This window comes from Camelus dromedarius, chromosome 1 (assembly GCF_036321535.1).
Source record: "Camelus dromedarius isolate mCamDro1 chromosome 1, mCamDro1.pat, whole genome shotgun sequence".
NCBI lineage: Eukaryota > Metazoa > Chordata > Mammalia > Artiodactyla > Camelidae > Camelus > Camelus dromedarius.
In genome coordinates, this window is record NC_087436.1 from 80746681 (window position 1) to 80761451 (window position 14771).

At 34.5% G+C, this 14771-nt stretch overlaps 1 pseudogene; it reads left to right on the forward strand.

The window, feature by feature from the left end:
- Positions 1–619: 619 nt before the first annotated feature.
- On the forward strand, positions 620–935 carry LOC105091606 (diphthamide biosynthesis protein 3-like; annotated as a pseudogene).
- Positions 936–14771: the final 13836 nt, after the last annotated feature.

Below are 14771 nucleotides of genomic sequence, written 5' to 3' on the forward strand. Positions count from 1 at the left end.
TAGTGCACAAGTGAAAGGCACACTGTCAGAATATGCACACAAGCCTATGCATGGTCCAAAGCTAAAGGGGAGATCACACAGTTGGATGGCAGAGCCAGCATTGCAAAGAATGAGGGCAAGCTAGAATGATGGGCCAAATCATACAAAATTAAATTTAATTGGGTTAATTCTAAGGTCACAACCAGTATCCAAAAGATTAACTAGCTGAAATAAAAGGTGGAGACAGCATGATTTCGCAACAGTATATGAGAAAAGGAGTAAGGATGACTGGTCCTGAACTAATTATTAATATGAGATTTCAATTTCAGGGAGATGTGACTTGACTTTGCTCTTTATGAGTATACACAATTTTAAACCATGAAGTTTTCTTAGTTGTTCTTAATTAATTGTTTTGGCTTTACTGCCAGAAAACATGGAAAGGCAGATGTATTTTGCCTTATACATGTTTGTTAATAAAGTGAAAGCTTTCTTGTAACATTTGCAGCTTAGCAAAATATTTTTTAAAAAGGTAAATAGTGAATGGATGATTGTATAATTCTTAGTTTCTACATCTATTTGGTCATTCATAACTCTGTTTATATTTATACCTCATCGCTTGGCCCCTGCTGGGGTGGTCAGATCAACCAGGTGGTGTCACTCAGAGGGGTTGGAGGGAGTGACAGCCCTTTGTCGGCCTCAGTGTTGATGGCAGTGTTTCACGACGAGGTGGAGATTGAGGAATTCCAACATGATGAGGACTCAGAGATGTATTTCTGTCCTTGCTTGTGTGGGGATGACTTCTCTATCACCAACAAAGATTTGGAGAATGGGGAAGATGTGGCAATGTATCTTAGCTGCTCTTTCATTATAACACTGATTTATGACAAAGATCATCCTTTATGTGTGGAGAAACAGTCCCAGACCCTTCTACCAACAAAGAATTAGTTAACTGCTGAAGAAAACTTTGGGAATCCAAATTCTGAACAGCTGGAAATAAGCCAAGATGGAAAAATCAAATGCAAAGCTACTGGCTTTTTTATGGGGACAACTGTTTTGTGTGGTTTGCTGTTCCAATGGAGTGTGGATTCTTTCCATCGACTGCTGAGTTTGTCTTTAATCAAGGAAGTGAGGTCACAACAGGGCATACCTGTATTTAGTGTTTAGAACTTTGAATTGGAAGTGATCTTAATTTTCCATCTGAACTGAAAGGAAGATAACCTCAAAATAGTGCTTTGCTTCTCTTAGTGTCATGATTTTAATATCTTACACCTAATTACTTCATTATAGAACATAAAGTGAGGGAGACTTTGGTTTCTTTGTTTTACCTTAAAGCTTGCCTTCGACAGACCTTTCAACTTTCTTATTCAACCTGTGAGGGAGGCTAGGTGCATATCTGCGCTCCTGTCCTCTGCACTGGCCCTTTAACTCGGACTGTGTCTGTCTTTCAGTCTATTGGAATCATGGCTTTGCTACCAGAGAAGACCTCCCTTTAGGGGCCAGTGAGAAATATAGGTCCTTTAAAAAAAAAAAAAGATTTCTTCATCTATATGATATTTTCTCCATAAAATAATAAAGCTTTTAGGTTTTAATTTGGCAGTATTTAGATGCCTCTGTTGGAAGATTTTGAAGGGAGCAGGCACAAATTAGTCATTTTTTAAAATGTTTTTGTGAAAATAGAAGAATGGAGAATCAGCTGGCAAAAAAAATTGACTCTTCAGGGCTTTGAGTTACCTGACAAGGTAAAGTATGTTAAAGATGTGATATGGAAACTTTTGATTCTAGGCAATCTCTTAAACCTAAGTTTCTTCACGAACTGTTGAAAAGTGCTGATTTATCAGAAGAGATGAAACTCATATAAACTGAAACTGTATCTTAGGGTAATTTCTCAAAGGGAAAGTATTCACTAATATATAAATACACACAAATTTTAATTTTGAATGAGAAGTATATTTATAGTACCTATAACTTTGAAAAATTATCACATTTAATTACATTTATCAAAAAAAAAAGACTCAAGGGGACTTTTTCTCATTTGTTATGTCATCACTTTTTTCTTCCCACAAAGACTCAGAATATCATCACCCTCAGATCTTTAGACTTCATGTGGTTGAAGATGAGATATACTAAGTGCTGATTATCTAAGTTTGAGAAGAGAAGAGAGATAATATATTTGAGTAATTGCCCCTTGGCCTGTAGGCATCCTATTTGTTGCCCTCTGTCCAGCTTCACCTGTTATCACCCACCTTAGAGGAAAATTCCAGACGAAGGACTATCCGGCAAGAGTTCAAGGGCTCTCTGCCCGCTCCAGCCCTGCAGACCTCATCCCAGTCCACTGTGTGACATGGTCAATTATGAAATACTTTCCCTTTTGTATTGCCGAGGAAATACAGAAAAAACTTCTCAGGTGTGCCTGAAATAAGGGCTAAATAGATCGTAGCCTTAAATATTGGAGCATTGGACCAGATTCAGCCACAGGTGTTACCTATTCAAATCCTACTTACTTGTTTTTTACATCTATTTTATATTAATTTGCTATTACTTTTTAATGAAGAACCAAAATAACGGTGAAAATCCAGTAGATAACTCTTAGTCCTAACAGGGGTGACTATGTATTCTCTCCACTCCTGTCCTCTCTGTGGGAGCCTCAGAATCAATCTGAGTATTTCAGGGAATATTTGACAACTCCACACTTAAAACAAGCAGGATTTCCTTATAGGAAACTAAGAATCCAGCCCCAGAACACCTTGGGGTGCAGGGGAGGGGGAGGTCCTGGAAATCTTTCATTCCCTGAAATTCAGAGGCATTCTGTTCTAGAAACAGCGTAGTGTTTACAGCCACAGGCTCTGAGACCTGGCTACTTGGGGTTGGATCTGAGTCTGCTAATTAATAGCTGTGAGATCTTGAGCAAGTTACTTACGATAGATGTGTTAAACAAAATAAATATTTTCTATTATACTATAATTATTAAAATCAATGGTGCTACTTAATATAATCTCTTAGAATCCTCAGTTATTTATTTTTATAAGATTAATATAAAGATACAACAGGTAATCCCAATTTTCTCTCAAAACTTAGGTTGGGGTGGATTTTCTCCGTAAGTTATTAATTTTTTCTTGTTTTTTTTTTTAATGCTATCCTACTTTTAGAATGGCTTTAATAAATGTTCCACTTATCATCAGAACAAGACTCTTACAGTTGCTGCCTTTCAATTCCCTTCTCTTAATGAGAAAACAAAGCTGAAATGGATTGTTTATGGAAACATTCACAACAAGGTCTTAGGATGGTGGCTGTCATGCTACCATTGAGTGTAATATTCTAAAAGTGAATACAAGTCTGCTATCACAACCAAGGCACAATTTACATTTCAAAGCCCTTTTATGAGTTCCATAGAATTACAAAGACTGCATCATATTCTGTTCAAAGATGCACTGAAATGCTATGAAGAAATTTCTTGAGGACTGCAGTTTGAAGCATTTTGAAGAGCTTTTCCTTAAATTCTCTACATATTTTTGTAAGACTAGAGAGAATACTAATTTCACTGCGTGTGACATACTTGATACTTGAAAAACAGAAATATACAATGTTTCTCATGCACAACTTTGATGATACTTGACACCCAGTGTTTCCAGTTATTATGTCTCTTAGCATCAATGATCTATAAACATATGTATAGTTTGGAATTTTCTCTATCTGTATTTGTATAATTTTCTTTCAAGTTTTTCTTTAGTTTGTGGTACTTTTTCTCAGGCTGATCATCATTTCCTATCACTTGGTCCAGCCAGAGTCTACTCAGTATTGATTCTAGTCATCTCTTCTTTAGCTTTCTAGTCCCACCTCTGAAATAGTTAAAAGAGCTCATCACTCTTGCAGCAGTGATTACTGCCCTAGTTCTAACTAATTCCAGTCATGCTTATTCTTTGATAACTGTGAAATCTCAAGTGAAATATCCCCGTTAAGCCTGACAATGTCCTTCATGACATCACCAGGATTAGGGATCAAAGAGAAAGATTCTGATCATCAGTGTTCTTGTCTGACTTTTACAATATAATTGACATGAGACGATTTCTCATGTCTGGGATTTCAGTTCACTTTTTCTGCATGACTTCCAGTAAAAACTTTTGAGGAGGTGACAATGAGTTAGCAACTATATTTTTAGTTATTATCCAAGAGTTAGCTTCTCCGCCACCTGGCCCATATAAGAAGAATACATTGCCCCCAACCCACCCATTTTGCTCCAGGTACTGGTAAGATCAATGCATTTTAATGCATGTATGCTACTCATTGATTCATGGCTTACTCATATGTCAGAAATAAGTTGATATTCTCCAGAGGCTGTACCATACAGTAGAAAAGGCCCAGATATTCAAATCACTTATTGTTAGTATGGGTTTTAACTATTACTTTGCATTTCAGTTTTTTTCATATTTAAGATGAGAATGTTTTCCTCACAGGTTTGTTGTGTTAAATGGGATGCTAAATGTAAAGTACGTAGTACAGTACTTGGGACAGAAAAATTCTTGACTAAAGGGTATTACTACTGGCTTGATGTTGTGGTCTATTATCATCATCAAGTATCATTATCACCACCACCACTACCACCATCATCACCCATGTCTGGGAAGGACTGTTCCTCTACCATTCTTCCCACAGGAAAAACCTAACACAATAATAAAACCCCAAGTGGTTTTAATGGATCTCAAAAAAGGCTTTAGTCTCAGCTGTCTGGATCTCTTGAAACATGGCCTGAGAAGAGTAGTAGGTGCAGAAATCTTCACTAGAGCTGTCTTTCTTTATTTTATTTATCCCAAGGACCTTGCCATCTAGAAGCTGGTAGGTGGTGTTCATCACACACACACACACACACACACACCTTCTTGATCTGTTGTTTAAAGTTGAACTTGTGCCCCTGAGAATCTCTCCTGCTACAGACAATGTTTAGAATCTGTCCTGAAGTACTGGCTTCAATCCTGGAGAAAATAACTTTGCAGTTCAGAAACAATGGTCTAAATCATACATCTGTATGTCCTAAATTATAAACTGATCTGTCTGTTGGAGGGCCATGCGAGCTTCTGAGGAGATGTATTATTATTAAGCTCGCTCTGTTCTCATTGAAAATGGAAACTTTTCCAAACTATTTACACAGGAAGATTAGACTGGTGTGATGGGTGTTTTGGAGGAAGACCACAGAGGTAATGTGCCATTTTCATCACATCATATCAGGAGTACCTACTGTCAACATGACTTATTACTGTTGATGTGGACCTTGACTGTGTGTCTAAGGTATTATTTGTCAGGTTTCTCCCCTGTAAAATTGCTCTTTTTTCATCCCACCTTCCATGTGGTACTCTTTGAAGAAAGTTACTATGTGCAGTCTACACTTAAGGAGTGGAAAGTTATGCTTCACTACCTTGAGGGCAGAGTGTCTATGTATGTTATTTGGAATTTTTCTACATGGGAGATTTCCCCCCATTCATTTATTTATTCAGTTGTTTATTCATATTGATATGGACTCATGGATATTATGTTATGTTTTTATGCTATTGGGAAATAAAGACTCAAAAGAAAGCAGGAAAGAAGAAATTAAGAGATGCCTAGTTATTTCACTGAAAGTTTATTTTCATTTCGACTACGAGTGAGCAAAAATTCAGAACTATTCCCTTTTTTTCCCTACTAGTCAGGCTGATATATGTAGGCTATTTCCACAATTTTACAAAATGTAAAATATATGTATGGAGTTAGGATTTGTATTTTAAAATAAAATATGTGTATCTGAGGGCTCTAACCTCCTTAGCCATTCTCTGTCAGAAAATGTTGAGAGCATAAGACTGAACAGAATATAGCAACATGTAATTTGTATCAGAACTTTTGATGTTATCCTAACAAAACCACTAAGAAGTTTTATATGTCACCAGGTAGAGTAGATATTTCAAAGTGGGGGCAATTTACTTCACTATTCCTGAAATAAAAATCTAGTAATTGCTTCAGGATTTCCCTTTAAAGTTAATTTTGTTCTTAAAGGGGAGACTTATAGTTCTGATTTTATATTTTCTATGTCAGATTGGGAATTTATGCTCTTCTGATTCCATGATAATGACCAATAGTAATTGTATTCATTCCCAAATCTGTTTATGCTGGTTAAACTTGTGTTTTTAAATTCCAATCTTTAACTGAATATTACAAAAATCTGAGTGTATTAAAACAGTAGTTGTTCCTATGGAAACTGAACTTAATACTATGGAAAGACTTGTTAAATGTATTTTGCTGAATTAGGTAGAAATTTAAGCTGGGTAAAATACTAAGAGGACAATTGTAAATTGAATTTTTAATTCATGAATTGTAGAAATATTATCAATTCAGATTACTTAGCAAGTATTTAATTTTTTATTCTGTTTTAAAAAATTCAAATTGGAAATCATAGGCAGCACATTATAGAGGTAGTAAGACTACACAGCTTGTCTTGTGTGGGACTGTTTTATGGTTGGCAATTCCACGTCCTATTTGATTTAGCATTTTTACTAAAACTAAGTATTATCATTAACAGTTGCATTAAAGTAGGCCAGGGTGGGTTAGACCTCTATTTTGTATTGGAAGCTTCTGCCATGGCCTTTTTACTGGTATGTGAGATGCATGTGCTGTAAACAGAGATGACTTATTGGACAAATTTTGTCTTAGATAAATATTAACTGAAGAAATGTATCCTGAATGTAGGCAAAAGAGCAATACTTTGAAAATATTGTGTTGAAATATTTACAAATTTCAAAATGAAAAAATCACTGTCTGTAGAAAGAGTATTTTTTAATTTAAAAAATGTTATGCCTACACAGAAAAGTTCATTGACAGTGTTAATATTTTAAAATTTATTGACTATAAAATGCAACTTTGAAGATGATTGTAGGCAGTTTTGTGGGAAAAAAACACAGTAAAACAAACAAATCAGTAAAACCATATTAGAAAAAATTACATCAGTTAGAAAAATACCATGACCCAGGATTAGACAGATATGGCTAAGAAACTGATTAAAACATGTGAATGCATATCAAGACTACTTAATTATTCTGCTTATTGTATTTTTAAATATTCAGAAAATTAATATGAAGATTTAAAAACATTTGTTTTAACATTTGTGCACATACATTATTTTTAGCAAGAGATAAATTTTTAAAATAAAGCTATTTGTCTGTCAATAAGTAAATATTTGAAAAAAAACTATCCAGCTTTAATTACTTTAGTAAACTCTTTCACTCTCAAAGAGTCTACGTTTGGATGATAAACTATATGGTTAACCACAATACTGATGTGGAACTCTAGTAAGTGATTCCATAATCAATGATCCCTTGGTCTTCATTTTACAGATTGGTGAAAAATTGTACAATTCCATTCCTAAGCAAATATACAGTGGTTAACGTATCTATACATCCTTTTTTTTTTGCCTGTAATTATCTGTTTCATTAATTTACAGGCTCAGTTGGGATTAGTTTCAGTTGTGCAGAACAAAATCAGACAGAAGAAAATAGATGGACATTTATTTCAATCTCAATATAAAAAGTAGTATGTGGAGAAGCTAGAATTTGATCCAGAATCCATGTTCTTATTCACTGTACGGTGTATCGTAGTTCCAGTGCATTTAATTGTAAGTAACTGTGAGACATGTTATCACACATACAAAATTAGTCTTTGATGGTGACATATATAGTTGTGTTTGAGCTTCTTTTCTTTTCAAAATAGCCTGAATTCTTTTGGATAAGTTAGATACATGCTCTACTTTCATAGTGTTAATTTAAGTAAGTATTATTGAATACTTAATATATCAAAAGTAATCCATGAGTTGTAGTGGGATATAAAATGAATAAAGTATGATTTCTGTCTCTAAGTATCTTAGATTACAGTAAGCTTAAAGATAATCATCATCATTTAAGCCTGGGACATAATTTTATTGTATAAGTTGAATAAATTTCAAGAAACTTCTGGATCTATTGGCCAGTAATTCTCCTAGGGAGCAAACATCAATTACATAAAAATTAAAAAATTTCCAATAGTGTATGCCCTTTTTTACATTTAAAATAAAATCCCAGTTCAAGTTTATTTAATAAATATGCTGTCCTAACTGGCACACTGGAAGAAAACAAAGATAGACCCTTTCATCACATCATGTATTAAAGTAAATTCCAGATGGACCAAAATTTTAAAAAAAGAAAATATTGAAAAAAAAAAAAACCCCAAGAAGGGGGAGGGTATAGCTCAGTGCCTGCCTAGCATGCACAAAGTCCTGGGTTCAATCTCTAGTACCTCCAATAAAAATAAATAAACCAACCAACCAACCAACCTAACTATCCTCCTCCAAACAAAAACAAAACAAAACAAAATGAAATGAAAACAGGGAGCACAGCTGAAAACAAGATAGGAAACTTAGGAGCATAAAGGAAAAGGCAAATATAATTCACCATGTAAACATAAATATAACTTAGTATGACAAAAGACACCAGGAATGAAGTCAAAGCATGAATAATGTGAAAGAGCAATAGTGGAAATCACAGATCAAAGGTTATATCTGCAATATAAAAAGATTCCTACAAATTGTTGTATGTATAAGTGCTCTTCTGCACTATACAATTAACATGTGCAGATTCCTTGCTCAATTAGCTCGATTTGGGTTGAGGGTGTCTATCTCTGTACATACAGAGCGGGTTAGCTTCCTATCAAGGCAAAATACCAGGTATGCTGGCACTTTTTTTTTTTTGCAATGTAGTGAATAGTTTACCTCCTTTATCTCTGATATCTAAAGCATGTATTGTGAACCTCAGCTAATATCACAGACTAGATGCCATACATACGCAGTGAGAGAAAACAATTTATGCTGACCATCAAGCTGCTTTGAGTAAAGTTCTCTTAAGACATCTGATATTTGAGAAGTTTTTTCCATTCTTTGGTGGAGTCATCAGGGAACAGCGTTTCTAGGCCACAGTATCTCATCCTAGTATCCTTTTATGTTTTGCTCTGACTTTATTGGGAGAGTCTGTAATTGAAACCTGCATGTGAGTGCCATTTCTGTGCCTTTTATAAGGTTGTAATTGATGAAATGACACAGTTTTACAGTGTTAGTCAGGCTGTGATAGTCCAAAGATGAGTTAATTTCTGTTTAAGTTTATTCTCAGGAATAAGGTTGCTTTTGCTGGTGAATTTATTTTTCTTTTAAAACTTACTCTCACCAGGAAACTTTTTAAAAAAAGAAATCAAATACAGTGTCCCAATGAAGCAATTAGTTTCTTTTGGAAATCCTGTAACAGCTAATCCCATTTATCTTTTCAGATGGTCAACCATCTGCTTTGAACTTTTTAAAACTATAATTCTCAAGTTTTACAATGTTTTTAATTTATAAAGTCATGTAAGTCATTTTGGAAGCAGAAAACACAAATCCTTCATTTTATATGCAACAAAACTGAGGCTCAGAAATGCTAATTGGCTGGTCTAGTCTACTGTTAATTTATATTTGAACCAGGGCTAAGGACCTCCTCCCTGGACTATCAGTATAGGACATACCCCAAGTTTCTCTCTAACTTTCTGACTGAGGTTTCATGAGACATTATTCTTCCAGAATCAGACAATTGTAGATTCTAAGGTTTGACAGCAAATCTCAATTTCTAAATGGGTCTTAGAAGGCAGCTTTAATTTTTAAAAGGCAGTTCCTAATGTGGTTTAATGCTTTTCTAAAGGTATATATTAAGAGCAAGTAAAAATATATTTTGACTTCTGATTATATTTTTATGACTTGACTTCAGAAGACTTAAATGTAATATATGCTTATAAATGATATATATAGAATGTCACATATTTCTCCTAAAGTAACTTATCAATCCTAGTTTGTAAGAAAAAACACCTTTCGATATAACTCTGGTTATAACCAGAAGAATATATTTTAGGGTTTTTCTTTGTAACCTCTTCAGTTTCATCTCCATTTGATTCTCAGCCTAAGAATTCTTAAATGTGGCAGGTGTCTCCAGATTTTCATAATACTCTACTCAAAACAACCAATTTTCTATGATTTCCTTTTTTAATGGTACTGCATACCATGTGACCTAACCCTTGATATCTGGATTACTAGTCTCCCAAAGGCTGCCTGCAGCATTCAGGCATTTGCCAAGTCAAAAAACTGTTTCTATCTGAGGGCTGCACAAAAGGAAGTCCTGCCTGTTCCTAGCTGCCAGTCTGATGGACCATTTCTCACCCATCCTCTCTACTGCAGATGAAGGATGTGAACAGCTGCACTGTTGGTTTTCCCTAAAGAATAAAAAAAGGACTTTTCAATTAAAGCACATCACCAGCCATGCTGAAATAAACATTTTTGAAAAAACAGAAGCTAAAATTATTGGAGGTATCTTTTTATTTATATTGATTCTCTTGAAGATACTGGAAACTATGTGCAGAAGAATTGAGCTAGGGTGAGCAGTGATGAAACACTGCCAAGTTTGTAGTGAATCATCATAACCACCACCAACACATGTTTCCTAGAGCTTCCCACAAGTCTGGATGGCACTAAGGTTGTTGCTATGGATTTAGTGTTTTAGTTTTATACTGTTGTGCAGGATTATGGGTGACAGCAGGTCACAGGTTTGTGGCAGGAAGAGTGGCTGCCTCTCCACTCCCAACCCAGTACAAGTGGTAGGTTTTTCAGCTGTGGGACAAATAACAAAGGTGATCAGAATGTCTTGCCTTTTTATTTGCTTTTTTTTGGTTCCAAAAGATAGAAGCTGTCTGTAGTTCTGCTCAGTATTTCAAAAAGATCATTTAGGTGAGAGGATGTGTAGTTAATAGATCTTAGAAAAAAGTTGAACATTAAAAATCATTAGGGATAAAGATTAACAAGCAAGATTACAGAATTAGGCAAATAGCAGGAGTAAGAAAAAAAATAAGTGATCCTGACTTCAGGTGGGCAGATTAAATTTGGAGGGTCTCAGAAGTGAACAATATTTAGGCAGGTTAGGTAGGTCCAGGCAGTGAACATCCAAATTTGGGCATGTGACCTGAAGCACCGATTCTGTGACATAGATATTCCAAATATTCTTGCCAAAAGGGAGACCAGTATGATAGCCAAGAGACAGAGGTATAGGAAAGGTGGAGGTTGAAGTGAAGAAGGTTTTCATGAGACCAGAATCAGCCAGTGTATCAGAGACAAGAGGGACTTTAATAATGTTATAAAATACTACCCCAGAAATACCCCAGAAAGAACTCTTCTTTTGTTCTTTCAGCCATGAGACTAAGTCTAGATTTCTAGGAGTGGGGACTCAACTGGTTACTGCAATGCTACACCTCACTCCTCACAATGCCTTGAAAGTTTATTTTATGTTACAGAGATATCAAGTTCTCCATAAACATTATTAGGTAACTTCTCTTTATCATTCATTATGGAAAATTTAAAATAAAAACAGAAGAGAGAATAGTATTAAGACCCATCAGCTGGCTTCAACAATTATCAACATACGGCCAATTTTATCTCAACTATAATCTTTTTATTCTCCCCCCAATCCCAGTGGATTATGTTGAAGCAAACCTCAAATAGCCTATTATTTTACCTGCTAAAATTCAGTATGTGTTGTAAAGAATAAGGACTATTTGTAACATCATTTCACCCCCCAAGAATTAACAGTCATTTCTTAATATCACCAAATATTCACTCAATATCCAAATTTCCCTGATTATTGCTTAAATTTCTGTTGATAGTTGGTATTTGAATCAGGTCCCAAACAAGGTCCATATTAAGCGCACATACAAAGCATTTAAAGAGAACAATAAGGCTCTTTAATAACAGTTCCCTGTTTTCTTTTTTCTCCTTGCCATTTATTTGTTGAAGAAAACAGTTCACTTGCTTTTAGAATTTCCTACATCCTGGTTTTAGCAGATTGCATTCCAGGATGTGTCATTTACCATGTTCCTCTCGTTTCCTGGATTTTCCATGAAAGGGCAGGTGGGTAGGGAAGCTTGACCAAATTCACGTTTACTTTTGTTGCAAGAACACTTCATTACTGGTACAATGTATTTCTTATTGAATTGCACCAGGAGGCTCATAATGTCTTGTTATCTCTTACTGTGATAAGATTGACCTGTGGGTTCAGATATTGTCAGCTGATCTACTGTCATAATTTCCCCAACAGCCCTTTATCTAATTGTTTCAGCAGCCACTGATGATGGTTGCCTAGGGTCATTATTTCATTAGGGTTGCAAAAGGGTTATACTCTAATCATATCATCCCATCTCTATTTATTGGCTAGAATTTATCCATAAAAACATTTTTATGGATTATTTCTATGTTCTAGGAAATAGTTTGTATAGCAAAGACAAGGCAAATGTTTGATTTTTTCTCTTCTTTATTTTTTCATTTTATTTATCTTGTTATAATTTTGAGGAAATTATTAATCTCTTATCCTAATATAGCTCAATAAGGTACACACAAACCAGAGAAATGTCATAATACAATGAGAAAACCAAGGACTCTAGACACATGGGAACCAAGGACCTTCATCTTGCCATTGTATCGTGTGTTGTGGTTGGTTTGTACCTGTGACATTTCCTTTTTTTTTTTTTTAATCTAAAAACTTTTAATCTAGAGAATCTATATATTATTTGCTTCCACAGAGTAGTTTGGAACCAGTAATATAATTTATCAAAATTTTTCATTCCTGTATTGAAACAATATAGAAACACTATATACAAAATAAAACACCATTTGAAAAAAAATTTTAACTGGTAACAAATTTGGAAAATGTTTTTGAAACAGATGTAAGATCCAAAGGATTAAAATAATAACCAGATTATATTTTTGAAAAAAAATTTTAATAGAAAAAAATGGGACTATATAGATAATTCACAGTAGAAACAATTACCAAAAACTTACAAAAAGATGTTTAGCCTCACTGATAATTAAGAATATGCAAATAAAAACAATAAGAAAATATTTTTCAGTTAAAAGATTATCATAAACAACATCAAGTATTGCTGGAGAGGTAATGAAATGGATATACTCGTCCACTGATAAGAGTAACACTTGAAGGATAATTTCACAGTATCTGTCACATTTGCTTACTGCTTATTACACAGCAATTATACTTTTTTGTTAGCTACCCTAATGTTCAAGGAGACATAACAAGGTTGCTTATTACAGCCTTGCCTGTGACACCAATAATTTCAAAATTACTTTAATCTAGAGAATGGTTAAATATTAAACTATAGTACAACATTAACATGGAATACTAAGTGCAAGTTAGATTAAGTCAGATCTTAGGTCCTAATACCTAAGTATTAATGTGGCAGACATGTGACATTTCTGATACATGCAGTTCCTCTGTAGGATAAAGAAATATATTTAATTATAAAGTCCACGTTTCTATAAAGAAATTTTTTTTTATTCCCCAAATTTCTGGGATTATCAGGACCCGTGTCTGCTGCCTTTATTGATAATACATTCTTAGTTCTGATAAAATATTTGTAATCCCTCTTGCTGCTCATTCTATTTCCTGTCATTTTTGTTTATTATTGAAAAGTCCACTGAATATCTGGCTCCATTTTATAGAAATAACTTCCCTATTTTCTGTCTTTTATCTCACCCTCTGACTTAACCAATCCAGTGATACAGCTTTCACTGAGTTATCAAACACTTACTTCTGACAGAATATGTATTTACCCACTATTTTTTCACATTGATTCCGCTTCCTAGTAGTTAAGAGAACTTGGGCAACTTACCTCTACAGCCTGAGTTTCCTCATTGTAAAACTGAGATCAATAAACCCAACTCCAGGGTGTTTTGAAGATTAGCAAAGATGATTTATGTGAAATTATCAATCATAGGACCATTCTTACATTCTGATCCTGCTGAGTACTTACTGAGCTCTTTTTGTAGTAGCTGCTGTGCTGAGTGCCTTAAGGATATGCCACCTAAAACAGATGAGGGTCTTGTTCTCATAGAGCTTCAATCTAATGGTGAATACCAACACCAAAATATACTTGCACTTATTCCATAGGTGCTCTGTAAATGATTGCTGAATTTGACCATTTTGTCTTTTCTGTTGGTGATTTATTTCTTATCTTCCCACTTACTACAATCTGATATTTAGTTCTGGTTCACTGCTATTTCATCTTGGCTTTCTTTGCTGGGTTCCAAAGATTAATATAGTACCGAGTCTTACTGTAGATTATCTATGAAATATGTAAGTACTATGTTGGGAAGCAGGGAATTTCCATTTCATTCATACACTCATCCATTTATCAAATACTCAGTGAGGCTAGAATATACAAAATGGTTTCAGAGAAGATAGAGATGCTCAGACCAGTTTCCTTTATAAGGCAACAAAAGAGAGTTAATCCGAATTAGATAATGCCACTTGTGTGTTTGACCATTATTGCCTGCAAATATTTGAGATGAAAGATTTGGATCGATATGTCTGATTTAATACACTAATAAGATACTAAACTTGAGATAGATTGGTCATATTTTTAAAAAATAATTTCCTTTAAAAATATAGGTAGAACTATGAGATAAAGAAATGAATAGGGAGTTTCACCTGCCAGAGCCGAACCATGACTTCTTTTTCTGTGCCTTTATAAGCAAAGTGGTGCAGTTTTTTCCAATCATTGTCCTCACCCTCACCCATATTTCTTTTAAAATTGTTTTTCTATTAATTGGCAATCATGTCTTTAGCTTGCTTGCTCTGTGTACTTAGTAATATATTCTCTGTATTGACATGAGCCATTCTACAACTTACAGTTTAAAATATCTAAATATGTGTGCATGTGTGTGGGTGTGT